This window comes from Lepus europaeus, chromosome 12 (genome assembly GCF_033115175.1).
Source record: "Lepus europaeus isolate LE1 chromosome 12, mLepTim1.pri, whole genome shotgun sequence".
NCBI classification, from domain to species: Eukaryota; Metazoa; Chordata; class Mammalia; order Lagomorpha; family Leporidae; genus Lepus; species Lepus europaeus.
The window spans coordinates 59,921,797-59,949,643 of NC_084838.1; the positions used below are offsets into that span (position 1 = coordinate 59,921,797).

Genomic DNA, 27,847 nt, shown 5'->3' on the forward strand with positions numbered 1-27,847 from the left:
AAACGATTATTATTCCACAAATTGGAAAATCTAGAAGAAATGCATGAATTTTTGAATATATATGTCTACCAAAATACAGCCATGAAGACAGGAAATCTGAACAGGTCAATAACAAGCAATGCAGTTGAATCACTAGCAAATATTCTCCATAAAAAAGAAAGCCTGTGCTTGGATGGCTGCACTGCTAAATTTTGTCAGACCTTTAAAGAACTAACTCATCTGAAAGTATTGCAAATTATAGAAAGGGAGGGAACCCTTCCAAACTGACTCATGAGACCAGCATTACCCTGATACCAAAACCAGACAAGGACAAAATTAACAACAAAAAAGAAAACTGCATACTAATATTCCTGATGAATAAAAATGAATAAGTACAATATATCACATCAACAGAATGAAAGATAAAAACCTCAGGTTTATCTCAATAGATGCAGGAAGAGCAAAAAATTCAGCATCCTTTCATGATAAATCCCACAAAAAATTAGGTACAGAAGAAATGTACCTCAGCACAGTGAAGGCAACACATGACAAACATACAACTTACTTCATGAAGAATCGAAATTGTTTCTTTAGAGATTAGAAACAAGACAAGAATATTCTCTCTCCCCTCTTATTCAATGTGGCATTGGAAATCTTGGAGCAATAAGGCATGAGAAAGAAATAAAGGTCATTCAAACATCAAAGATGACGATCAAATTATCTCTGCTTGCACATGACATAATTTTATATACAGAAAGACCTAAAGTTCTCATCAAAGAACTCTTAGAACTAACAAATGAATTAAGCAAGTTTGCAAGATACAGACTCAACCTACAAAATCGGTAGCTTTTTTTTTTTTTTTATACACAAATAACAAAGCCATTCATGATAGCTACAAAACCAAACCAAACCAAAAACCAATTAGGAGTAACTTTGACCAAGGAAGCAAATGATCTCTACGACAAACATCACAAAACACTGATGAAAGAAATCAAAGAGGAAACCAAAAATGGAAGGACACTTCATGTTCAGATATTGGAAGAATTAAAATTCTTAATATGTCCCCATAACCCAAAGTGATTTACAGATACAGTGCATTTCCTGTCAAAACACCAATGATATTCCTCACAGAATTAGAAAAAAAGAAAACACTAAAACTTTGCGTACAGAATCACAAAGAAACCCTGAATATCAGAATCAATCCTGAGTGAAAAGAGCAAAGCTGGAGGCATGGTGTGGAAAAATTGGATATCTTTTAAAAAAAAGTTTATTTATTTACATCTACTTGGAAGGCAGAATGACAGAGGAAGGAGTAAAGAGAGAAAAAGAGAAAAAGAGAGAGAGAGAGATAGAGGAATCTTGTACCCCCTGATTTACTCCCCAAAAGCCCACAAAAGCCAAGCCTGGACCAAGATGAAGCCAGGAGCTTGCAGCTCCACCCAGTTCTCCCACAGGATCATCAGGGTCTCAAGCAGTTGAGGCATTATCTGCTGCCTCGGAGGCTGCATTAGCAGGAAGCTGGATCAGAAGTGAAGTAGCCAGGACTTGGACTGGTGCTCTGAGATGGGGGCATCCCAAGGGGCAGCTTAACCCACTGCACCACAATGCCCACCCCAAAACTGGATATCTACATGCAGAAGAAAGAAACTAGATCCTTATCTTTCACCATATAAAAAACTCAAAATGGTTGAGAACTTAAATGTTACACCTGAAACCATGAAACTTAGAAGAAAATATATGGGAAAATATCCAGGATTTTCATGCCAAAGATATTTTGTATATGACACTAAAAGCAGAAATCAACAAAAGCAAAAACTGGCAAAAAAAAATGGGATTACATCAAACTAAAGATTCAGTACAGCATCAGAAACTACAAAGAGACATCCTACAAAATGGACAAAAATATTGGCAAACCATTCATCTGTCAACATGAATACACAAGGAACTCAAACACCTCAAAAGCAAAACAAAATCAAAATCTGATTTAAAAATGACTTGAATATCCAATTTTCAAGAAAGAATATAGGACAAGCTAGCAAGTCCATGAAAGAATGTACAGCATCACAAATCATCAAGGAAATTAAAATAAAAACCACAATGAGATAAGATGGCTACTTCAAAAAGACAAAAATAACAAATGCAGGGCCAGTGCCCTGGCTCACTTGGCTAATCCTCCACCTGCAGCGCCGGCATCCCATATGGGCGCCGGGTTCTAGTCCTGGTTGCTCCTCTTCCAGTCCAGCTCTCTGCTGTGGCCAGGGAAGGCAGTGGAGGATGGCCCAAGTGCTTGGGCCCCTGCACTTGCATGGGAGACCAGGAGGAGGCACCTGGCTCCTGGCTTTGGACCGCCGTAGCTCCGGCCATGGTGGCCATTTGAGGGGTGAACCAATAGAGGGAAGACCTTACTCTCTGTCTCTCCTTCTCTCTCACTGTCAAATAAATAAAAAAAATAACAAATGCTAGTGAGGATGTGGAAAAAATGGAACTTTCATATTCAGTTGGGAGGACTGTAAGTTAGTATCATGAATTTGGAAGACCACATGGAGCTTCCTGAAAATCTAGAAATAGGGGCAGGTGTTATAGTGCAGTGGTTTAAGTCACTGCTTGTGATTCCTGCATCACAAACTAGAGTGCCTCAGATAAAGTCCTGCCTCCATTTCTGATCCAGCTTCCTGCTAATACTTCTGGGAGGCTGCAGACAATTGCCCAAATACTTGGGTTCCTGCCATCTATGTGGGAAACCCAGATGGAGTTCCTGGCTCCTGGCTTCGGCCTGGCCCAGCCACAGGTGTTGGGAGTATTTGAGGAGTGAACTAGCAGGTGGAATATCTCTCTCAATGTCTCTCTCTCTCTGTCTCTCTGATTTTCAAGTAAATAAATAAATAAATATTTTTAAAAACCCAACAGAATTAGAACTACCATATGGTCAGCAACCCCAATACAGTGTATAGACCCGAAGAAATTAAAATAAATATACCAAACAGACATCTGCACTTCCACATATGTTGCAGGTCTATTCACAAAGGGCCCAGATATGGAATAAGTCTAGGCATCTATACCTAGGGTTATTTAGCTATAAAAAAGAATGAAATTCTGTTGTTGCAGCAACATGAATGGAAATGGAGGACAACATTATATTAAGTGAAGTAAGTTAGGCACAGAAAGAGAAATTCCACATGTTCTCACCCATATGTGGAAGTCAAAGTTGATTTCAAAGAAGTGAATAATAGAAAAGTGATGACCAGAGGTTAAGGTATTGGGGAGGGAGGATACAGAGAGAATGGTTAAGTGGGTACATAAGTGTACTTGGATACAAGGAAAAAAAAAGCTTTTATTTTAAATTAGAATATGTCACTGAATCGATCTTCTGTATATAAAGATAATTGAAAATGAAAAAAAAACTTGGGGTTAAATTGGAAATTACATAGAAAATTAATTTTTTTAAAAAAATATCATGTAGGATCTCTGTCATTAATGTGCTGTACACTGTTACTTAATGCTATAACTAGTACTCCAACAGTATTTTTCACTTTGTGTTGCTATGTGAGGGCAAACTGTTGAAATCTTCATTTATACTAAACTGATTTTCTGTATATAAAGAGAATTGAAAATGAATCTTGATGTGAATGGAAGGGGAGAGCGAGAGGGAAAAGGAAGGGTTGCGGGTGGGAAGGAAGTTATGGGGGGGGAAGCCATTGTAACCCATAAGCTGTACTTTGGAAATTTATATTCATTAAATAAAAGATAAAAAAAAAAGAAAAAAATTAGAATATGCCAGAAATGATGGTATGCCACTTTTAAGGAAAGATTTATTTGAAAGGCAGAGCAAGAGAGAGAGCACATGAGGAATCGTCCATCCACTAGTTTACTCCTCAAATGGCTACAATAGCTAGAACAGCTAGGTCTGGGCTAGGCCCAAGCCAGAACCATTCTGGTTTCCCGCATGGGTGGCAGAGGTCCAAGTACTTGGGCCGTCATCTTCCACCTTCCCATTTATGTTAGCAGGAAGCTGGATCGGAAGTGGAGCAGCCAGGACTTGAACTAGCAATCTGATATGGGATGTCTACATCATAGGCATGGCTTAACCTGCTGAGCCACAGTACTGGCTCTAGGACAAGTAATTTTATAAGTTTTATAGCACAGTAGGATAACTAAGTTGACAATAATAAAATATTTCAAAATGGCTTCTACAGAGGATTTTGAATGGTCACAAAACAAGGAAATGATAAATGTCTGGGGAGATATGCCAGTTACCCTGATGAGATAATTTCAGAATGTGTGCATGTCTTGAAATGTCACACTGTACCCTACAAATATGTACAGTCACTATGTGTCAATCAGAAGTATATTTTAAGAAATTGATCTTCTGTATTTAAAGATAATTGAAAATTAATCTTGATGTGAATGGAAGAGGAAAGCGGGTGGGAGAGGGGAGTGTTGTGGGTGGGAGGGAAGTTATGGGGGGGGGAGCTATTATAATCCATAAGCTGTACTGTGGAAATTTATGTTCATTAAATAAAATTATTTATTTATTTTTTATTTTTTTTTGACAGGCAGAGTGGACAGTGAGAGAGAGAGAGAGACAGAGAGAAAGGTCTTCCTTTTTGCCGTTGGTTCACCCTCCAATGGCCGCCATGGCTGGTGCGCTGCGGCTGGCGCACCTCGCTGATCCAAAGCCAGGAGCCAGGTGCTTCTCCTGGTCTCCCATGGGGTGCAGGGCCCAAGCACTTGGGCCATCCTTCACTGCACTCCCGGGCCACAGCAGAGAGCTGGCCTGGAAGAGGGGCAACCGGGATAGAATCCGGTGCCCCAACCGGGACTAGAACCTGGTGTGCCAGCGCCGCAAGGCGGAGGATTAGTCTGTTGAGCCTCGGCGCTGGCCAAAAAAAAAAAGTATATTTTAAGAAAGGAAATACAAGTGATTTTATGCAATCTTGTACTCTTCAATTTTTTGAATTGGTTTATTAGTTCTGAAACCAAGCCCCCATACTTATTGCCTTTGATGTAGACCTTATCAGGCCCAAGTTTCTCTCCCCTGGCCTACATTTTCTCTGCCCTGCTGTGATGACTGCAAGTCAGCCTCTTACTAAAGGATAATCCACTAAATGAAGGGAGTGGTGCATGAGGCAAGCTGCCCACAGCACCCCGGATCACAAGACTCTGAGTTCATCTGTCACTTTTGTGCACAACATTTTCCTGCGAGGCCTGTCTTGAGATGTTTTACAGGAACCTTAGGCCCTGACAAACAAATCAACATCCACTTTCATGGAGACCCCAAACAGAGTAGAGCTGACTGTGCAATCACATCATTTCCAGAACACGTTGGCCATCCTATCACTGACCAATCAAAGAAAGGACACAAGCTCTGTTGACCAACCAGAGACCAGCACAGGAGCTGACCATGCACTGTTTGTTTAATCTCAACTTCAATCTGTGATTCCTAACCCTTATTCAGAGTTAGCTGCTTGGGATGGCCATTGTGGTACAGCAGGTTAGGCTATTGCTTGGGGATACCTGCATCCCATTTTGGGTGCCAGTTTAAGTCCCTGCTTCTCCTCTTCTTATGCAACTTCCTGATAGTGCAAACTGGGAGACAGCTGATTATGGCTCAGGTGCTTGGGCTCCTGCCGTCCATGTTGGAGACCTGATGGAGTTCTGGGCTCCTGATTCTGTGCTGGCCCAGCTCTGATTGTTGCAGGCATTTTGGGAGTGAACCAGTGGATAGACGATCTCTCTCTCTCCCTGTACTCCCTGGTTCTGCCTTTCAAGTCTATAAAAATAAAAGAATATTTGAAAAAAAAAAAGAGAGAGAGAGAAAGAATTAGCTATTTAACTATTTGCTCTGGACTTTGCAAATAAATATCTATCTTCTTCCACCACTGTGGTACAGTGGTTAGATAGCTTTGTGCCTTGGGCTACTGAGCCAGGTTTGGTTCTATAACAGTTCAAGTAGTTTTCTTTTTCCCTATATTCTTTGAGGTTTTCTATATACAGGATCATAGCCTTTCTGAATAGAGATAGTTTTACTTCTTCTTTTCCAATTTGGGAATTTTTTCTTTCTTTCATCTTTGTCTACTTGCCCTGGCTAGAATTTTCTACATGATGTTGAAAGAGAGTAGTGAAGGTAGGAATCCTTGTCTTGTTCCTGAACTTTGGTGGGAGGGGGGAATCTTTTGATCTTTCTCTAATGAGTCTGTTTTTAACTATGGGTTTTTAATATATGTCCTTTATTAGGCTGAGGAACTGTCTTCTAGTTCTAGTTTTGTTGAGTGGTTTTTTTTTAAAGCATAAAAGACTGTTAGAGTTTTGTCTATTACTTTCTTCATCAATTGAGATGATCTTTTTTCTTAAGTTTCACTCTATTTGTGTTTTGTACTATGTTGATTGATTTTATATGTTGAACCATCCTTGCATTCATGGAATAAATTCCATTTGGTTTAGTTTATAATGTTTTGAATTTGCTGCTTGGTTTGGCTTGCTAGTATTTTGTTGAGGATTTTTGTATCTCTTCATAATGATATTAAAATCTTTCTCTTCAAAATATAAAGAATTGTTAAGCTAAGGACAATCAAAATGCAAGGAGCTTCCTACCTATCTCTGTTTGAACACAGGACAGAGATTGAAAAAGAAAAAAGACCTTTCTACTTTCTTCCCCCTTCCCTCAGGTAAATACTGGGTATAAATTCTTCCTCTTATTTGCTCATCAGCTCAGAGACGGCAGCTCCTGAGGAAGCTGGGGGCAGACTTTCTTCCCATACTCACCTTTCCACAATTTTCTCACCTCTAGAGCCTGGGACTGATTTTCCTTTGTCTTGCCACTCCTCAAAATTTATTATTTTTGTTGAAATTCTATTGGCACAGGTTTCTAAGCCACTGCTTTGATATTTCTCCCATGTGATGTGCACTACACGTTAATAAACTTACTTGTTTGCCTTTTTCTAATCTTTCTTTACAGGAGACTGTCTCAGCTATGAACTTATGAAGGATGGGCAAAATATTGTCCCCCTCTTCAGTCTGTTGTGGTTGGCAGGATAGTCTGAGACTTTCTACTCCCTCCAGGACCTATGCAGGGGGTCCTGGGAGCACTGGCAGAAGTGAAACCAAGCCCCTATACACTGCCTTGGATGTAGATGCTGGATACCTTCAGGTTCTAGTCTCTCAAGGTCTCCCAGCCTCTCTCCATTAGCTTAGAGTTCCCTTGTCTAGATTTTATGGCTGTAAATCAACCTCTTACTGAATCGAGAGAGTGGTGCAGCCACCCCATGAGGTTGCTAATCATAGGACTCATGAGGTCATTTATGTACTCTGTAGGTAACATTTTGATGCTAGTGTAGTTTTGAGGGATTTCTTTTCCAGGAACCCCAAGCCCCAAGCAACAATCAACTACCACCTCCATGTAGCCCCTAGACTGACTGGAGCCCACTTTGCCATCATTAAAATTTCCTGAAGGACAAGATATTGCTATGGGCAATAGGCAGGAAGTTAGGGGAAAATAAACCAGAAGATTTTCCCATAATGTCTGTCTCACTACCTCACATTGTAACTACACCCTGTCACATGTCAATCCAGTTGGCCAACTTTCCCGTGATGTACCTGTGTCTCATCCTGGGCTGGGAAGGAGGAGATGCCATGACGAACACGTGGAAGTTTCACTCCAAATGGAGACACCATGAAGCTCCCAGAAAACCTCATGCATGCTAAATCCCACCCAAACTCCACCATGTTTGTATATTTAATTAGGGGGCCATGCCCTGTTCCTTAAAAGTGACTGATGGAGGGCTGGCGCTGTGGCTCACTTGGCTAATCCTCCACCTGCGGTGTCGGCATCCCATATGGGCACCAGGTTCTGGTCCTGGTTGCTCCTCTTCCAGTCCAGCTCTCTGCTGTGGCCCAGGAGGGCAGTGGAGAATGGCCTAGGTGCTTGGGCTCCTGCACCCGCATGGGAGACTGGGAGGAGGCTCCTGGCTCCTGCCTTCGGATCGGCGCAGCGCCGGCCGTGGTGGCCTTGTGGGGAGTGAGCCAAGGGAATGAGGACCTTTCTCTCTGTCTCTCTCTCTCTCCCTGTCTATAACTCTACATGTCAAAAAATAAAAATAAATAAATAAATAAAGTGACTGATGGACATGGGAGCTCTCTTTTTGTCCATTTAGGCCTTCTCTTGCCTTCTCCCATGCTCTCTGTCTTTTTGGGCAGCTCTTTGGAGCTCCCATGGGGAACTTCTTTCCTCGTGGAGTTACCTGCATCCACACTCACTCTTTCACTTTAAATAAGTCCTGCTTTCATTTTTGCATGTTATTTTTACCTCTGCTTTGAATTCTTATCTCACATGAGGACAAGAACTTGGAATATACATCAGGAAACATATTCCCATAACAATATTGCTTATCAGTTGAAGGAAAGCCATGAACACTGCAGACCAATGAGGAACTTGGACGTGAGCTGAACATGTGCCTCTTAGCCCCAACTTCAGTCCCTAAGAACCCTTAGCCCAACCCTTCAAGGAACTCTGGGGAATTAAGTGATAACTGAATGACTCCTGGCTCTGTGCTTTGCAATGAGTACCTACTTTCATCTACCACACTGCTTCTGTGATTGCTCGCTGCATGTCAGGCTGGCAGACTCTGTTTTGGGGGCTCCATAGCAATCCCTCAACCCTGTTTTTGGGGTGTTCTATAACAGAGGCTGGAAGAAAAATGTAAGAATTCTTACCAAATTTAGCTCTCTTGGATCTCTATCTAGTTTGCCGGGCCAAGAAAGGATGGTAAACATATTCATTTCATTGTTCCTCCTTACCAGATTCTGAGTGGCAGGAGAAAAACACTTGAAGAGAAAAATCATTAGTTTTTTGAATCTGTGAATCTTGTGGATTTGGTTTGGGTACATAGATCTTTCACTGGCCAGAGACAGTCTTTTGTTTTCCTTGTGTCTGTGTTTTGTGTGTTCTGTCATGAGGAGGAAAATCATGATGAAATTCCTTTTTCGTTTTGTTTCATGTCTAGAGAACTTGACCTTGTAACCAGCAGTCTTTTACTCTACGGGTACTCCTAGAGGACATAGGTTGTTAGGGATGAACCAGGCAACTAGCCAGTTGGTAAAGTGTTCAAAATGTTTGTCCAGCTGTGCCACCTCTGAGGGGAATTTTCCCTCACTATCTCTACTTCGAAGACTTTGTTAAGAATGAAAGCGTGAGGCTGTTGCTGTGGCATAGCAGGTGGAGCTGCCACTTGCAGTCCTGGCATCCCACATGGGCACCAGTTCAAGTCCCAGCTGCTACACTTCCCATCCAGCTCTCTGCTGTGGCCTGGGAAAGCAGTCAAAGATGGCCCAGGTCCTTGGGCCCCTGTGCCCGCATGGGGGACCTGGAGGAAGCACCTGGCTCCTGGCTTTTGATTGGCACAACTCCAGCTGTTGCAGCCATCTGGGGAGTGAACCAGTGGATGAAGATCTCTCTCTCTCTCTCTCTCTCTCTCTGCCTCTGCCTCTCTGTGACTCTGCCTTTCAAATAAGTGAATAGACCTTAAAAATTAAAAAAAAAAAAAAAAAAGAAGGCATTTGCTTTCTTAGGCTCTCTTTGGGAGGAACTTTAGATTTTGTGGGGACTGCAACTTTTGCACCCACTTTGGGACACAATTCTCATTTCTATGACTTTAAGCCAAAAAAGGCTTATTGATCATGATCCTTCCCTCCATACTTGCTGGCAATTTCTTTTTTCCTTTTTTGTTTTAGCAATTGTTCTCTCCATTTTTGGCTTTCTTTCTACTAGGCACATATGGGTCATATTGATTTTGTGTACAGGAGGTCAACCAAAAGATTGGGACCCCTGAGAATATGGCTGGATAAAAATGTAGGCTACACCTCATTTGTGGCCAGTCAAGCCTCTCCTCTATTTCTTTCTCTCTCTCTCTCTCTCTCTCACACACACACACACACACACTCTTGCTCTTTCTCTTTCTGGCTGTCCCCATGGCAACGGTCTGAATCTTGGAAAGGACGCATTCTTTTGCCCCCTCTTTGGAAAACTTGATTAAAATTATAAAAATATTCTTAGTTTTTGTCTAAAATTAATTGTATAGGTTTGCTTTAGAATGCAGTTTGTATTTAGAATATGATTTTTTTTTAAAAAAAGATTTATTTGCAAAAGTAGCTGAGAGATAGAGGGAAAGACAGAAGCAGAGAGATCTTCCATCTGCTAGTTCATTCCCTAAATGCTCGCAACAGCTAGGATTGGGCTGGGCTGAAGCCAGGAGGTTGGAACTCCATCAGGGTCTCCCACATTTGTAGCAGGAACTCACAAGTACCTGATCCATCATCTACTGCCTTCCAAGGCAGCAGGAGTAGCAGGGACTTGAACCAGGCACTCCAACATGGGATGTGGGTGTCCCAAGCAGTGGCTCCAACCTGTTATACTACAAGGCACAGGGACTTTTTTTGTGTTTTAGTCTTTTCTCCTGAACTAAAAAGAAATTACATATTCAGAAATAATAAAACATTTCAAAGACAGAAGCTCTAAATCTGGAATAGAAAAAATTCTTTGATTTCTTCCTTATTTGGAAATTTGTTCACTGATAAAAGGAAACCAATTTAAGATAGTGCTATTGAAGAGATGGGTCAGCCCATGGATATGCAACCAAAATTCTTCAGTGTTTAAAAGAAACTGTCCTTGTCTCTGGCATATTGAGTCTTTACAAAACCAGAAATGTGCCTCTGAAAGCAAGCCCACATATCCTTACCAAGACCTAAAACTTGCCTAGGCATCTCTGGGAGCCTGCAAATACTGTAAAATATCAGAACATTACAAATGGATCTGCCCTGTATTTAAGAACAAGGAAGATAAGGAATAAGCAGCTGTTATCCTAGACTTCTAATAGGTAAATATATATTCCCAGGCCCCTCTGAAAGATAAATGAGTGCACAAAAACACAGTTATATCTGTCAAAACATAGGAACTAACCCACATGATTTCAAGTTCACATGACTTGGGTAAATCTTTGAGAAGTAAAAATATTGTTGGTTTGGTGATAGCAACAATGTCTTCTGAGTTACTAGGAAAGAATTAGGTAAGTTTTTGTAAAATGTAGGCCTTCAGATTTGCCAATTCTGCTTTTAATCCATCCTTATACATTGATTAAATCTTGATCTCTGAGTAATTATAGATTGTTCTCCATATTTGACATAAAAAATACATTGTTTGCCACACATGGGACAGAAAAAGGAAAAACACTACAAGTAAACTTCTGAAGTTGCTACTAAGGTGTTTCCTGCCCACAAAGACTGATCCATTAACCTGACCTATGGATGAAACAGGAAGACTCTGTTACTGATTTCTAAGCCTGTTTGGAGGTTTTGTTTTTCTTGGCATTCTAGCCAACATGGGAAGGAAATGCTTCCAAATAGATAGTCCTGAAATTACACTGACTCCAGGGCAATCAACAACCTAGAATGACCTTTGGACTTCTGCCTAATAAGTGACTTTTTTTTTCGATATTTATTTATTTACTTGAGGCAGAGTTATGGACAGAGAGAGAGACAGAGACAGATAGAGGTCTTTTATCCACTGATTCACTCCCCAAATGGCCACAATGGCTAGCATTGGACTGATCCAAAGCCAGGAGCCAGGAGCTTCTTCCGGGTTTCCCACGTGGATATAGGGGCCCAAGGACTTGAGCCACCTTCTACTGCTTTCCCAGACTATAGCAGAGAGCTGGCTCAAAAGTGCAGCAGCTGGGACTTGAACTGGTGCCCATATGGGATGCCGGCACTGCAGGTGGCAGCTTTAACTGCTACATCACAGCACCAGCCTCAATAAGTGACTCTTAAATGACGCAGAGTCTGCACTCTTGTCAAATGTTTCATGACATTTTCCAAGCATAATTAAGAATAAATAAACTAAGTAAGCCATAGATGTGATAAAAATTTATAAACTTCTAAATAATTATTATATTTTATGTTTACTTAACAAGTTGCCCAAATCTCTGGTAACTATGTCCTTAGAGTGTTGTTAAGTTAAATTAAATGATTATTTTTTAATACTTAGATCATTTCCAAATAGCATAAAATACTAAAACATTAATTTATGAATGTAGGTTTATTTACTTTTGGCTTCTAAATTAAAAAAAAATATCTGGATTGGCTAGTGAATCACCTGGCTAGTGAGCACCTGGCTCCTGGCTTTGGATCAGTGTGGTGCACCAGCTGCAGTGTGCCGGCCACCGCGGTCATTGTGGGGTGAACCAACGGAAGGAAGACCTTTCTCTCTGTCTCTCTCTCTCACTGTCCACTCTGCCTGTCAAAAAAAAAGCAAAAATTTCATGTAGTATTGATGATGATAGCCAATCACTGACACAGTGGGCAATTGTTTGCAAAGCACAGAACCTGGAGTTGGGCACCTAATGCTGAATTCCAAGATTCCCCCAAGGGATGAAGGGAGATTGAAGTTGCTGTTGAGAGATGCGTGATCAGCACATGTGCAGGTCTCTGATTGGTTAACAGAGCTCATGGCCCTCCTTTGGTCAGTGACAGGACAGCCAGTGTGATCTGGGAATGCTGTGATGGCAGAGTGGGTCCATGGGGTGGCTGTTACTTTGTTGATCAGGGCATGGGGTTCCTGTAAAACATCTCAGGACAGGGCCTTGCAGCAAGATGTTATCTATGGAGAAGATAAATGAGCTTTGAGTCTTATGATCTGGAGTGCTGTGGGCAGCTTGACTCATGCACTACTTCCTTAATTTAGTGGGTTAATCTTCAGTAAGAGGTTGGTTTGCAATCATCAAAGTAGGGCAGAGACAGCCAGGGGAGACGTGGTTCTGATAAGTCTACATTAAAAGCACTCATTAGTGTTTGGTCCAGTGGTTGAGATGCTGCTTGTGTTTCCCCCATTCCATATTGGAATGCTTGGGTTCAACTTCTTACTAATGTGCTCTCTGGGAGGCAGTAGGTAACGGTTCAAGTAGTTGGATGCCAGCCACCCACATGGGAGACCCTGACTGAATTCCTGGCTCCTGGCTCCTGGCTCCTGGCTAGGGCCTGGTCCAGGCTTGGCCACTGCAGGCATTTGGGGAGTGGATTGTGAGTGGTTGGAATCCCAGCTCCGCTCTCAATTCCAACTTCCTGCTAATGCAGACTCTGGAAGACAGCAGGTGATGGCTCAAATGATTGAGTTCCTGTCATCTATATGGGAGACTCAGACTGAGTGCCCAGATTCCAACTTCCAACCCATCGCTGCAAATTTGGGAAGTGAACAAATGAATGGGGGCTCTCTGTCTCTTTCTTTCTGTCTCAGAAATAAAGAAATTAATAATAATAATACTTTTCAAAATATTCCATTCCAATCTTTGCCTCTCATGCACAGCAGATCTGGAAACTCTAGTGTGGGAGCTGTCAACAACTTTCTTTCTTTCTTTTTTTTTTTTAAAGATTGGAAGTGGAGCAGCTGAGACTCAAATCAGTGCCCATGTGGGAGCTCCGCAGGCTGAGGACCAACCTATAATACCACAGCACCGGACACTAACAACTTTCCTTTAATATCCTAAGAGGCCCTCTGACATTCCCCATCTCACACTAAAGGTTCACTATCAACAACTCCTTTTAAGTCTTCATGGAAAGGTTTTACAATAAACTCAATATTTCGTATCCAAATGCAACAAAACCCAGCCATTTCTAAAAAACCCCTACAGCTGGCTTCTGGTAATGAGGATGGCTGCTGTCATGAGCACATTTCTTTGCCTGTGAGTTAAATCAGAATCCAAGTATTCTACTGAAGGCTGAGAATTTGAGTTTTTCCCCCAGGAGACTCCTTATACCCTGCTCTGCCGAAGTGGTCATGGTGTTTTTAGCTGTAGGGTCTTTGCAGGTGCTTGCTATCAAGACGTCATCCATATATGGAAGCAAGCCCCTTCCTGGAGCTGCAGTTCCTTTCTGTCTTTAGCCAGTGCATCGGGACAAAGGAGTGTGTGAATCCCTGCAGCAAAACAGCCGAACAATACTGTGGCTTGCTCTACAGCACAGTCTTCCCATTCAAAGGTAAATGTCTCCTGTGACCTGGGGCTTAGAGGTACACAGAGGACTGGTTCCTTAAGTCCCACGCAGTGAAAGAACAAACATTCCCGAACAAGCTTGTTAATACAGAGTGCCAGCACTGCAGGCTGAATGTGCTTGAATACTTGATTTACAGGCCTCAGATCTTAACAAAGTGATCCTCGTCCATGCTGGGCTTTTTGGATAGGCAAGAGCTGAGTGTCACAAGGTGACCTGCAGGGATGGGTGAGTTTGGATTCAGCATGGCTGTAAGGGGAGGGAGGGGGCTGTGTTTCCCTTCTCACCTGCTCCTCCAGGGCTGCTGTGTTGGGGTTGGACCTTGCATGTGAGGCTTTAGCTTTCATTTTTGTGGGAATGGCAGTTCTTTTCTCTTCCCAATCTCCCAGTGGTCCACAGTCCTGACTTTACCTGCATCAAGATGTCCTTCAGGGGCCAGCGCTGAGGCGGAACGGGTTAACGCCCTGGCCTGAAGCGCTGGCATCCCATATGGGAGCCGGTTCTAGTCCCAGCTGCTCCTCTTCCAATCTAGCTCTCTGCTATGGCCTGGGAAAGCAGTAGAAGATGGCCCAAGTTCTTGGGCTCCTGCACCCACATGGGAGACCTGGAAGAAGCTCCTGGCTCCTGGCTTTGGATCAGCACAGCTCCGGCCGTTGTGGCCATTTGGGGAGTGAACCAATGGAAGGAAGACTTTTCTCTTTGTCTCTCCCTCTCACTGTCTGTAACTGTATACCTCTCAAATAAATAAATAAATAAATAATCTTTTTTTTTTTTTAATGCCTTCAGGTATGTTCGGTGCAGGGTCCTCAGTGTGCTGATTCAGAAGAGCAGCTGGAGAGTGCAGGCCTGTTGGGGTGAGGGTTGGAGGTGCACTTCAATATCCAACTGTGCCAGAAGAAAAAGTGTCTTGGCATTTAATTTCATTAGCAAGTCACTCTCCACCAAGGCAATGGGACATCCTGGCAAGTTTAGAAAGTTGTGCTTTAAATGAATAGCTCCCAACTGACAATTTATAGGCTGCAAAAAGTGTTCTGCGATGGCCTCCCTGAGACATCATTTACTATCCTAGTCTCTTTGCTTAATTTTGTCAGTCTTATGTTCAAAAGTGATACAGTGACTTTAGTGTCAATCAAGAAATCCATTGGCTTGTTTCCCACTGATAGGATTTCCCAGGTCCCTGGTAAGGGATGGAGATGGAGCCCTTTTCCCCCATGGGATACACTGGGCCCCTTCATTCTGTCACTCCTAGCAGCTCCTGGTGTGACCAGCACCTTTTCCTCCTCTCTTTCCTTGCCCAGCCTTCTTTTCAAACCCGGGCATTCCTTCTTCCAGTGGACCTTTTGTTACAGTGAGTACATTGCTTGGGGCCTTTTTTGCATGCTCTGTTCCAGGGTTCCCTTCAGGGGTTCTCCCCTGTGTTCCCAGGGCCACTGGGCCCTTCCAGTCTGACTTCGGTTTGTCCACTTAGTGCTGTTGGCTGCAGGGTTGCTTGGTTTCTCCTTGTCTTGTTCTTCCATTCCAAAGCCTCTTCCCTGATACTGAGAGCCTTCACAGTGATTCCTACTGAGATGCTTCCCAGGGAGCACAAAGACCCTTTCTGCTGCTACAATTTATTTATTTATTTATTTTTGTTTAGTTCTGCGACAGAGAGGTCTGGTTAATCCATTTAAAATGTTCAAGGTCGCCTGTGGCCACATCCGCGTGTTGTCGGTGAGCTTTGTAAATTCTTTCCAGACACTCAGAGGAGTTCTGCTGTGACTTTTGCCAGACTTCCTGTGCATTGTTAAAACGACACTGCCTGGGTACCCCATTTCTCAAGCCTACCAAAATGTAATGTCTCTGATGCTCGAGGCGGAGTCTCCCTGCGGGTCATTCCCATTGCATTAAGAACGGCTGCGAGAGGACAGAGGCACCATCGCATTCTGGTCTGTCGTGACTGCACTGCCTGGGTTTTGCTCATGCAGACAGCCGCCGGCCTCTGCACGGGCCTTCCTAATGACCGTCTGTGTGTCCTCGGCAGTCAACAGTTTTGACGGGCTTGGGACATCTGCCCAGTTGGGATTATGAGTACTGAGGATGGGGGAGAAAAACTCTTCCATCTGTTTTGCGTCAACCACGTCATTCTTTCAGTTGTACAAGTCAGAGGTGGAAGGCGGAGAGTGCACCCACAGAAAGCCTCTGTCTTACCTGCGTCATTTGTTTCTCTGATTGGGATGTGACAACGCAAGTGCCCTGCCTGACCCAGGGTGGCTCCCTGACCAAACCGATATGTGATGGGGAGATCGTCACCCCTCCCCCACTTCGGTCTCATCTCACAGATGAACCACTGCTGTTGCTGGGCTGGCCAAGCAATGTACTGCTGTTGCTGGGCTTTTGCTGGGGGCCTGTTACAACTTCTCAGGAGTCGGTCCAGCTAGATCTCTTCTTCCCTCTGCTCCCTGTCTGGTGATGGGGAGCCCTGGGAGTAGTTATCTGTTGAAGGAGTATCTCTCATCTTCTGGCTTCTGGTGTTAACTCTTTTTCTCCTTTTCTTTGGGGAGGCTTTTTTTTCCTGAACCATTATTCTAGGCATACTGCACTTTCTCCGGGTCAGTTCACTTTACTATAATAGCATAAAGGCTTGTACGTAGGGAATTTCATTTCATTTCCCTCTTTCTCATAGGACAATTCCAGCTAGAAAATACTAATGTAATTCAAGGAGCCTTTAACTACCCACTGTTCCCCTGATCGCAGGAGCACTGAAGCTAAACCATGTTACAATAAAAAATCTTTTCTCCCCATAAGCGCATTACTAAGAATTTCCCAGCTATGCAGAATGCAACGGGCTCCAAGGTGGTCTAGAGCTCTAACACCACTCCTGACAAATATTCTTGAATATGTGTTTCTCCTGGGTAAGAATTTTCCAGAACTCCAATGGAAACTCTCCCTCTCTCTCTGTGCTTCAAATAAATAAAGATGTAAACAATGAGCCTATGTAATCAATCACTATTCTTGTTGAATTTACGTAAATGATCAGGTCAAGTTTAATGACCCTACACCGACTTTGTAAATAAATTAGTAGCACCATGATAGTCATTGGTAAAGTAAGAATGACTGGTAGAAAAATTATGTTTCAGGAAAAATATAGTGCATTTGTTGTGACACTCTTCATTGTTTTTGAGATTTGATTATTTCCCTGCAATCTGGATGCTGAATTTTTTTGGTTTCCTCCAATATCTGGCTACAAGTCTCTAAACTCACGTTTCCAATTTTCTTCCTGTTTTTCTGACCTGGAATCCATGGAATTAAAACTGCTAATTTCCTGAAACCCTGCAGGCTGACGCTGATTGATAAACAGACTGCAGAGAAGTCACAACTTATTAGTGAACAACTTGTATGCCTGTTGCTATGCAGATTACTTAGAGAGTTCAGGGGGCATCTGACCTGGACTGCAGTCCAGAAACATCTGTCAGACTGCTTCTGCCTGCCCCTGCGGCATCTGAAGAGCCCAGCATCTAGAATTCTCAGCTGGATGTCATCTGGACTCAGAAACAAGTTTACTGGCTGTTCCAATGATTAACTTTTATTTTTCTATTCTTTCAATAAAAACCTCCCTTCCCTTTTTAAAAGAAACATTTCTTTTTATTTTTTAATTTTTTGAAGAATTTTTTATTGGTATAAAGAGTACAGATTTTATACATTCCACAGGTACAGTTCCAAGAGGACAAAATACTTTCCTCACTCCCCCGCAGTTAAGTCACTGCTTGTGATGCCTGAATCCCATACCTGAACGCCTGCTTCAAGTCCCAGTTACTCTGCTTCTGAACCAGCTTCCTGCCAACGTGTACCCTAGGAAGCAGCAGTACTTGAGTCCCTGCTACCCAAGTGGGAGAGCCAGAATGAGCTCTGGGCTCCTGGCTTCAGCCTGGTCAGCCCTACCTGGCTGTTGCAGGCATAAGGGGAGTTATGAATGATGAAAAAATCTCTCCCTTTCCCAGTCTCTCTGCCTCTCTGAAAAAGTTTCAGAGGCAGGTGCTTGGTGTCATGATTAGTTCAGCAGTTGGGACTCCCACATCTCGTATTGGAGTGCCTGGGTTTGAGTCTTGATCTTGCTCCCAATTCCAGTTCCATGCTGATGCATACTCTGGGAGATAGCAGGTGATTTCTTCAGCAGTTGGGTTCCTACTACTCACGAGGGAGATCTGGATTGACTTCCAACCTCCTGATGGAAGATCGCTCTGTGTTGTTTTTTTCTCTGTCTTTCAAAGAAAAATTTCTCCCCTAAAATATAAAAGATTGTTGAGCTGGAGAGGTTCACAATGCAAGGGAACTCTCTGCCTTCTCTTTGTCTCATGAAAAGCACAACACAGATCTTCAAAGACAAAGAACTTTCTATGCTGCTACCCTCTTATCCCACCTGAAGACTGGATGACAATTCTGCTTTTCCACACTTGCTGGTCAGCTCAGAGATGGCCGCTCCAGAGGAATCTGGAAGCAGATTTTGTCCGCATACATTCACCTTTCCACAACTTCCCCACCTCTGAAGGCTTGGACTGCTTTTCCCTTGTCTTGTCATTCCTGTAAAATATAGTGTTCTTTGCTGAAATACTATTTAAGGCAGGTTCCACTGCTTTGGGTGTATTTTCTCCTGTTGGATGTGTACTGCACCTGCTAATAAATGTGCTTGCTTTTCTCTTGTTAATCCACATTTTGCTACAGGAGTGTATCTCAGCTATGAACTTAATAGGGCTGAGAAAAAATTATACCTTTCTCCCACTTTGGCAATAAGGAATATTAGTCTATAGTTTTCTTGTGCTTTGTCTGGTTTCAGTATCTGGGTAATGCTGGCCTTACAGAATGAGTTAGGGATTCTTCTTTCCTTTATGTATTTCTTTGTGGGTGGAGAGTTTGAAGTGGATTGGCATTAATTCTCCTTTAATGATGAAATTCACCCCTGCAGTATCTGGTTCTGGGCTTTCCTTTTTTGGGAGGTTGTTGAGTATTAATTCAATCTCTACATGTTACAGGTTGACTCAGATTTCCTACTTATGTTTGGTAGTTTGTGTTTCTAGTTTTCCCATTTCATCTGGGTTGTCTAATTCATTCATGGACCATTGTTTATCATTCTTTTATAATCCTTGCTATTTCTGTAAGGTCAGTGGTAATGTTCCCACTTTCATTTTGGTGTATGTTAATAAATTGAGTTTTCTCTTTTGTCTTAGCCTGACTAGAGGGTTGTCACTTTTATTGATCTTTTCAAAGAATCAACTATTAGTTTTGTTTTCTGTTTTTTTCAATTGTCTCTTTTATTTGTCTCTGCTCTCATCTTTATTATTTTCTTCCTTCTGCTAACTTTGACTTTAGTTTGCTGAAATTAGTTTCTAGCTCCTTAAAGTATAAAATAAGGTTATTGGTTTGAGTTCTTTCTTTTTCTTCTTCTTTTTAACATAGATGTCTCATCCTCTTTGCACAGACCAGACATCATTTTTTTCTTCCAAAGAACACTGTAATATTTAATAAACTTTTCTGGAATTATTCCAACATTCTTCACAGTACAGCATCTATGGTATTTGCAGACCGTCTGGGCATGAGCAATGTCATAAAAATAGTTTCTGAGCTCACCAAGGGTATACATCCCCAAAGGCCTTGGAACTGCCTGATGATGACAAAACAAAGTGTGACGGTGGGAGTTGCATGGTGGGGGAGCTCACAAACTTGGGTATGTTCATTTCACTGAGACAGCTTTGGGGGTATTAATATCTTTCCTAATTTCTCAATAAAAAATGATGCCAATACATGGTTATATTCTTCATAAGATGCCCTTCAGACAATGCCTTTGATGTGTAGTTTATTCTCTCTCTCTCTCTCTCTCTCTTTTTTTTTTTGGCCAGGCAGAGTTAGACAGTGAGAGAGAGAGAGTTATAGACAGTGAGAGAGAGACAGAGAGAAAGGTCTTCCTTCCATTGGTTCTCCCCTAATGGCTGCTATGGCTGGCGCTGTGTCAATCCGAAGCCAGAAGCCAGGTGCTTCCTCCTGGTCTCCCATGAGGGTGCAGAGCCCAAGCACTTGGGCCATCCTCCGCTGCCCTCCCGGGCCACAGCAGAGAGCTGGACTGGAAGAGGAGCAACCGGGACTAGTACCTGGCACCCTAACCGGGACTAGAACCTGGGGTGCCAGGGACGCAGGTGGAGGATTAGCCAAGTGAGCCACAGTGCTGGCCTTATTCTCCCTTTTTAAAAAACTTTTATTTAATAAATATAAATTTTGAAAGTACAACTTTTGGATTATAGCAGCTTTTCCCCCTATAACCTCCCTCCCACCCACAACCATCCCAGTTCCCACTCCCTCTCCCATCCCATCCCATTCTTCATCAAGATTCATTTTCAATTATCTTTATATACAGAAAATCAATTTAGTATATTTTCTAAGTAAAGATTTCTACAGTTTGCACCCACACAGACACACAAAGTATAAAGTACTGTTTGAATACTAGTTTTACTGTTAATTCGCATAGTACAGCACATTAAGGATAGAGATCCTACATGGGGAGTAAGTGTACAGTGACTCCCGTTGTTGATTTAACAACTGACACTCTTATTTATGGCATCAGTAATCACCCGAGGCTCTTGTCATGAGCTTCCAAGGCTATGGAAGCCTCTGGAGTTCACAAACTCTGACCTTATTTAGACAAGGCCATAATCAAAGTGGAAGTTCTCTCCTCCCTTCAGAGAAAGGTGTAGTTTATTCTCACACGTCAATAACATTGGGTAAATCACCTTCAACATCTTGGAGATTCAGTCTCCTTATCTGTTAGATGTAGGCCCTTCTTATCTCATGGGTTATTGTGAAAGAGCCAGGGGACCATATAATAAGTAGTGCACACAGAATTGAGACTGTGCCACTTGCTGAGCCAGATCAGAGGCTGCCATGCTGCACCCAGGCCCATCCACCTGTTACCTACTTTCCAACCTTTACATACACTTCCAGCTAAAGCTCTCTGCTGGGAAACCCACAGGGAAATCAAGTCAGCTAGAGACTTTGAAACAAAAAAGTGAATGTTTATACATACCTACTGTAAAGCATACAAAATAATTCATCAGTTCAGCTTAAAAGTCTCCCCCCACGGCCCAGCATGTTATCGCATGTGACATTTCAGGGAAATCCCTTGAGATACTAGTCACTTAGGAACATCTGAAACCATCAACTTGGCTACTTACATTTGCCTCCTAACTGTGGAACTTCCGTCAGTTCAACCTCCAGATTCCCAGAATTGTAGTCTTTTAGATCTGAAAGGTTATGTACTTCTGCTCCTCATTCTGTATTTGACCCACACAAAACAACCTGAAAGAATTGAAGAGGATAGTTTTAAAGAACTTTAAAAGTTATTCTGTCTGTACTCAGGTATCCATTAATGATCCTTTCTCTATCCACCCCCCCCCCCCAAACCTCTCCCAGGCTCACTATTTTCCAGGCCCACTGTTCTATCTTTACTTCTTTGAGATTAATTTTGGCTTCCACATATGAGTGAGAATGTGCAATAGTTGTCTTTACATGCCTGGGTTATTTCAGGTAACATAAGGTCCTTCAATTCCATCCATATTTCTGCAAATGACAGGCTTTTGTTCTTTTTAATGGTTGCATAATATTGGGTATATACCATATTTTCTTTATCCACTCATTGGTCAACGGACACCTAGGTTGATTCCACATCTTGGCTATTGTGAATGGTGAGCTTCTTATTTAGACAGGATGCTAGTGTTTGGCCATGTGTGCCAAGTTAGGCATGAGTGCCAAGCAGTAATGTGTCATGGTCCACTAGGGCTGCATACACTGATATAAATACCAGAAATTTGCTTTTCACAGTACTGGAGGCTGGGAAGTCCGAGATCAAGGTTCTAGAAGGACTGGCTACCTAGTGAAGGTTCACCTTCTGTTTTGTAGCTAATACCTCCTGCTGAATTCTCGCGTTGTTGAAGGGGCAGGGCAACCTTCGTTAACTTCTTTTGACTTAAAAATTTCCTAATAGGTCCACCCTCTTAACACTATCACATCAGGTGCTTGGTTCCAACAATATGAATGTTGGGGGAAGCCAACATTCAGACCATAGCACAACAAAAAAACACTTTTCTAATTTTTCTTCCTGATTCTTAATTGGTAGGCCACGACTGGAAACCAAGCAGGCTGCTTATGCTTGGAGGGGCCCAACTTGCTTGCCAGACTTTAGACCAGTGGCTCTCAAAGTGTGGCATTTGAATTAGGTGCCAAAGCAGCGATGGAAAGTGGGACTCACCCAAATCATAATCTGTGGTTACTGGGCCACCAGTATGTGTTTGTTAAAACACATCAAGTTTGAGAACCATTGTTTTGGATCTCATCATAGTATAGTGCTTGGGGCTGGTGCTGTGGTACAGCCAGTTAAAGCCTCAGCCTGCAGTGCCGGCATCCCATATGGTTGCACCCAATCAGTGGTGTTGTCAATACTAGGCCTAAAAGAGGCAATGGGAATAGAATTGCTGAAGATGGGTGAAGATTATTATTAGATTACTAAGACTATGTGTGAAATACAATGAGAATGTCATTTAAAGATGTAGAGAGTATCTGGACTTGTAGGATAATAAGAGACCCTACTAATTTGAGAAGAGGAAAGAAGGCAAAACAGAAAATGTTCCTTGGAGAGCAGTGTGAATAGATGCATGATTGCTCCAAGTCAGCTACTGGTCTGCTCTGACACTGAATGCCTTTGCTGGAGTGAGTGGGAAGGTGTGTGGGACACCTATCCAATAACATCTGCAATTAGATACTCACATATGCAGATTTAGGTTTGTTTATATAGAACAGAAACTCTACATAAGAAGCAAATTGCTTTATTTTTCATGTAATAGATATGTGGAAGTTGGTAGTTCAAAGATTTGTGTGGCAGCTTCCTGGTTACCAGGGACTGTGACTCCTATCTTTTTTTTCCATGTTCTAGTTTATGGCTTCCATTTTCGGTGTGCTGCCTCATGGTCCAATAGGGGTTTAGCAGCTCCAACTATCACATGCGTTTTAGGCTGTAGGAAGGAGGAGGGGTAGAAGCAAAATGGTCAAAGGTCACTGGCCCCAGTTGTCATTTTCCTTCATGCAGCCATCCTGATGAAAGGCAAATATAATATATTTCAATAGCCATAATGTCGGTAGATTGACCATTCCAATCTGTAGAGGAAATGTAAGTCTTTTACCCAGGCACTCTGCTGACCTTCAGATTTGCTTATTCATGGTTTAAGCGGAGCATAAAAGCAACTGATAAGAAGCAGCTTCTGGGCTGATGCTGTGGCATAGTGGGTAAAGCTGCTGCCTGCAGTGCCAGCATCCCATGTGGGTGCCGGTTCAAGTCCTGGCTGCTTCACTTCCAATCCAGCTCTCTGCTATGGCCTGGGAAAGCAGTAAAAGATGGCCCAAGTCCTTGGGCCCCTGCACCCACGTGGGAGATCCAGAAGAAGTTCCTGGCTCCTGCCTTCAGATTGTCACAGCTCCAGCCATTGTGGCCACCTGGGGAGTGAACCAGGGGATGAAAGACTTCTCTCTCTCTCTCCCTCCCTCTCTCTCTCTTTCTCTTTCTGCCTCTGCCTCTCTCTAACTAACTCTGCCTTTCAAATAAATAAATACATGTTAAAAAAAAGAAGCAGTTTCTGCCACAGATGCCCATTTAGTCTTATGATTCATTTATATTATTTGTTAAAAATATTTATTTGAAAGGGAGGGAGGGAGAGAAAGGGAGAGTGGGAGGGAGGGGGAGAGGGAGAGGGAGGGAGGGAGAGAAAGAGAATTAAGATCTTCCATCTGCTGGTTCATGTCCCAAATGCCCACAACAGCTGGGAGTGACCAGGCTGAATCCAGGAACCTGGAAGTCAATCTGGATCTCCCACATGGTTGGCAGGGCCCCAAGTCACCCAGGGTGTGCATCAGCAGCAGATTGGAACAGAAGTGGAGCTTAGACTCAAACTCAGGGACTCTGACATGGGATGTGGGCATCCCAAGTGGTGCATTAACAGCTAAGCCAAGCACCTGGCCCTTACTGGTCTGTTTAGAAACTCTTCAACCCTTGGTGGCAGGCATTGTGGTATGGGGAGTTAAGACGCCACTTGGGACACCTGCATCCCATACTCGACTGAGTCCCAGCTTCTCTGATTCCTATGCAGCTTCCTGCTAATGTGCATTCTGGGAGGCAGCAAATGATTGCTCAGGTGCTTGGGGCCTTGCCACCCATGTGCGAGACTTGCCTGGAGTTCCTGGCTCCTGACTGCAGCTTGGCTCAGCCCCAGCTGTTGCAGGTATTTGAGGAGTAAACCAGCAGAGGGAAAATCTTCGACACTTTTGACTTTGAAATAAATAATTCATTCAAATAAAACATCTTTCAAATAAAAAGTACATATTTAAAAATCAAATCAAATCTCTAAAAAAAGAAATACCCACCTTTGCCCTGAGATCGTGTATTGCCAAGGTTAGTTTTTGCATTGTTGCTCTTTTCTCTGGGTCACACTTTGCTCATCTGAAAAACTGACCTTACTTTGAAGAAGTACTGTGAAAATAAATAGGAAGGTGATTAGAAAGATTCTATAACTATATAATATATAATAATATATAACTATATTATAGTCTTATATAACATAGTTAAAAAGTGAACAAACAACAGTTAAGTAGGGCAAAATGAATATTTACCCAGTTCCAAATGCTGGGAACAGAGATATTCTTAAGGCAGGATTTCAGCCTCCACTAAATGATGTGGTTTCCCCCCCTTAGCATTTAAGCCTCTCTCAGGGATGTGGATTGTTCCTCTTTAGGTCACTAAGGGACCTCCAAGTGCTCAGCTCCAGTATAATTTTGAAAAAATGAGTAGGCATTAAAGACGGCCAGCATTAAAGAGAGTCATCATGCCTGCCACATTGCCCTAGGAAGCAGTATTTACTTGGTAGACTACCTGTAATTTGCATTCTTTAAATCTTTCTTATTAGTGGATTATGCTAAAACGTTGGCATTCAAAGGTTTGAACAGTAATGCCTAATGTACTGTAAACTTATACTTTCATTTGTTCACTCAAAGCCATTTATTAAGCACCATTAAATGGTGGGCACTGGTGTCTTTACTGTAGACACAAAACACAAGGTTCCTTCCCTCACAGAGCTTCCATCATAGTACAGGAGGCGGGGCTGCGGGACATGGGCTGCAAATAAATGAACACAGAGTTTCTGGCAGTGATTAAGTGCAATGAAGACAGCAGCAGGATGTGGTAGAGGGTGACCGAGAAGGGCAGGGGCCACTTTTGGAAGGGGAAATTCTCCTGGAGGAGCTAAGACGTGAACATGAGACAGTCATTGAGGAACACATGGTTTACAATGAGCACTTAGTTTATGGATTTGAGCTTCTATTACACAGATGATAAAAATGCTGTTTTATTTACATCAGGCATTAACAAAAACCTTGCATCAGCTTAGAGTAATAGGTTCGGGAATTCAAAAAATCCGGTTATCTGCAATATCAGATTTATTTTGAAACCTAAAAGCTCCCAATAGGCGTGGCTTCAAAATGAAACAACTCAGATACTTCTCTTAATCCCTATGCTAGTTACTTTTGGGAAATGGAATATCTGAGTAATCTCACTTGACTGTTAGAGTATGTTAGCAGTGAACTGGCCAGGGGAATTCAGTTATTAAAAAGTGAATCCACGCTAATTATTCTTTGAAACAAGCTGTTTTATATTTATGAATCATGATCTTGAGAAATCACACATGTGCTGGAAAAGAAAGTTGACATCTGGCAGGAGCAAAAGCAAATTTGACTAGATGTTCCAGTGGCTAGAACATGTTTATTCATTCAGTGTGTATAACTGAAGCACAAGCATTGCTCATCTGTGATCCTTGATGTTAAAAAAAAAACTAACAAAAACCCCATCTATAAAAATAGATTTTTGAAAAACTAGACTTCTCATTATAACAGTTATGTCATTAGAGCCAAGTTCTTTTTTATTTCTCCAAAATTTGGAGAGCTGGTATTTATAAGACAAAGTAACAAAGCATATGGGAGACGAAGCAGCTACCAACAAAGTAGTCTCATATGAAAAAAGATGTGATATAAATTTAGGAAGCTATGAAATTTAGAAAAACAGAATTATGCCTGAGTAATGCAGAGCAGAACCTGGACCAGACAGGAAATCTAGCTTCAGAGACAGAAGCATGAACAGGAGGCAGGAAGGAGGGGTGTGGCAGAGGCATGGAAACTTCTAGGGGGTATTGGAATCAAATGCCCTTGAGGTCCCTTCTAATCCCATACATCTGATTCCAAGTACCCGAAGAATGTAAACCAGTTTCTAAAAACAGCTTTAATTTACAGACTCATAAAATTCACCCATTGTAAATATACAATTCAATGATTTCATGGTAAATTCAAGAGAGTTGTACAACTGTCACCACAATCTAATACATTTTTAAATCTTGTTTCTAGGATAGAAGCCATTTTACTTTTCTAGTATCAAGTACCTAGTGACTCAAAATCAGCAAGCATCAGAGATGCAGCGGTGACTCACTGCAAATGTGTTTAATAGACATGTGTAGGCAGCTGCTCTGCTGAAACGCAGGGTGGGAGGGGCTTGACTAGAGACAGTACGGAACAACGATTATCTACCGAGGCCTGGAGTTAGCCTGCTGGGTTTCTCAACCTGACACCCCTACTTACTTAATATCTGCTTGACCTCGGCCAGTTACTGAAATGCTCTGAACTTGAGTTTATGTATCTGTAAGAGTACCTTACTTCATGGGTTTATGAAGAATAAGTGAGGTAAGACTCATACATGCAAGGTGCACAGCATAGTCCTGGCACACAGGGAGTACCCAGTAACTGTTAACTGTTTTTACAGTCATCATTGGCTGACTATTAAATTATCTTTCATAAGCCAAACCCAAAACACTCCAAGCTCTATGAATCAGTTTATATAAAACTCTTCTAGAAAAGGCAAAACGAAGCAGATACAAAGCGGATCAGGGGTTGCCAGAGGCTGAACGTGGGAGTAAGAAATTGACAGCAAAGGGTCACAGAGAACTTTTTGGGAAGTTCTATATTATGAATGGATGCACTTTGTAATGCACTTGTCATTGAATTCAACCCTTGAACTTTATTGGATGTAAAATAAAGTTGATCCTGTTAACCTTTAATTTTCCGGTAGGAGAGGTGCATTATTTTACGTCAGAAGCAACAATCACTTCTGAACTCAGGCAGCATCCGCTGGGCACCCACCAGATGCAAGGCACGGTTCCAGGTGCTGTGGGAGGGAATGCAGCTTTGAAGGTGGAAGAGCTCCTGGCTGTCTAAGTGGCTATTACCTTTGGAAAACACTCAAGGAAACAGAGTCTCTGGATCTGAAGATGACGCCCTTGACTCAGTGGGTAGGTGGCGTGCCACAGGCCTCTCGGTGACCGGTGACCGCGGCCCAAGGTTGCTCTCTGGCCACACCTGTGAGACCCGGTTTCCTGCCGGGGTCGGGGAAACGGACTGGCAGCGGACCGAGGGCCACGCGGGCGCTCCCACGGGCCCCAGGGGGAACGCGGCTGTGCCCTTGGCCTCGTCAGCTGCGCACCTCAGACACAGGCGGCCGGCACCCTTGGGGTTCAGTCCCAGAGGGCAGCCCGGGCCCGCAGACTTCGTCTCCGACGCGGGTCCGGCTGGGGCGGAGACACGTTACGGGAACCTGGTTGGCTGCCCCGGTCGCGCAGCCTCGTGGGGGGGCGGGGCTAGGCCTCAGGGGCGGAGCTAGAGGCGGGGCGGCCGCCGGGCATCCGCTCGGGAAATGGATGCTGTCCGGGGCTGGGGGCGGGGAGAGCCCTGGCGT

At 42.9% G+C, this 27,847-nt stretch overlaps 1 protein-coding gene across 1 annotated transcript in view; it reads right to left on the reverse strand.

Moving 5' to 3' along the window:
* Window positions 1–24,504, reverse strand: part of LOC133771857 (small ribosomal subunit protein uS13-like) — a 43,650-nt gene extending 19,146 nt beyond the window's left edge. Inside the window, exons 1-2 of the mRNA XM_062208221.1 lie at window positions 24,442–24,504; window positions 21,207–21,330 (exon numbers count right to left, since the gene is read on the reverse strand). The gene's annotated coding sequence lies outside the window, so the exon portion shown is untranslated. The remainder of the gene's footprint in view (window positions 1–21,206; window positions 21,331–24,441) is intronic.
* Between the last annotated feature and the right edge of the window lie 3,343 nt (window positions 24,505–27,847).